This window comes from Elephantulus edwardii, unplaced genomic scaffold (genome assembly GCF_000299155.1).
Source record: "Elephantulus edwardii isolate Elephantulus edwardi_28Jun2011 unplaced genomic scaffold, EleEdw1.0 scaffold00010, whole genome shotgun sequence".
Classification (NCBI taxonomy): Eukaryota; Metazoa; Chordata; class Mammalia; order Macroscelidea; family Macroscelididae; genus Elephantulus; species Elephantulus edwardii.
Genome location: NW_006399760.1, coordinates 4,020,615 through 4,021,631, shown reverse-complemented (window position 1 = coordinate 4,021,631; position 1,017 = coordinate 4,020,615).

Sequence of the window (1,017 nt, the reverse complement as noted above, 5' to 3'; positions counted from 1 at the left end):
TTATTATGTTGTGTAAGTATAACTAGATATTTTACTCACTCTTAGCACAGGTCTACTTTCCTTTGAGTAATGAGTTCTTTTTGTCAGTCCTGTAATAGTCAATAAAATCATGGGTTGTATAAAGAATCCAGTGTGGACATCAGAGACAATTACATTTTTATTTGTTGTCAACTCGCTTTCAATTCATGGTCGCCCTAAGATGCAAAACAGAACTTTCCACAGAAATTTCAAGATTGTGATTTTTTTTGGCAGTTTTGATATTCTTTAATAGGTTCACATACAGTCATTCATATATGCTATGTTTCATTTATGTATATTATGTTTTATTCAGTCATCCATATACATTGTATTTTTGAGAATTACTATTGCTTTTTGTCTATTATCACCAAGTTTTTTCAAGTCCTCACTGAGTATTTCCTATACCCCTACACACTTTTCTTTTCCCTTCAACCCCCCTCTCCCACCAACCTCTTTTATCCTAGTAATTATACTCTCTTCCCCTTCTTCTGTCTCCTCTTCTGCCCTTCTCTTTCTCCTTTTGAACATTTATGGATATCTTGTTGATGTATCCTCCTATTTTGACAGTAAATAGTCTTATGCAAAATTGTTCCTTTTGTTACTGAGTTATTTCACTAAGTAGAATTCTTTCTAGACTATTCCATGCTATACGGTATTTTAAAAAACCGTTGCTCTTTATTGCTGCATAGTCTTTCACTGTGTGAAGGTACAACAATTTCTCAATCCATTTGTCGAAGGGCAAACTGTTTTAATTCTTTTTTTGCTATTGTGAATAGAGCTGTTTTGAATACAAGTGTATATATTTCAATTTCTTTGTAAGTTCTGATTTTCTTAGGATGAATTCCTAGGTGTGGGATAGCTGAGTCATATGGGATTTTTTTAAATTTAGTTTGTTTATTTTTCATTTCAATGAACATCTACAGAGATTTTGGAATTCCATTCATTCATTGTTGCACCCTTCTCCCCACACAAACCCCTCCCCCCTCCCCCATTTGCTCC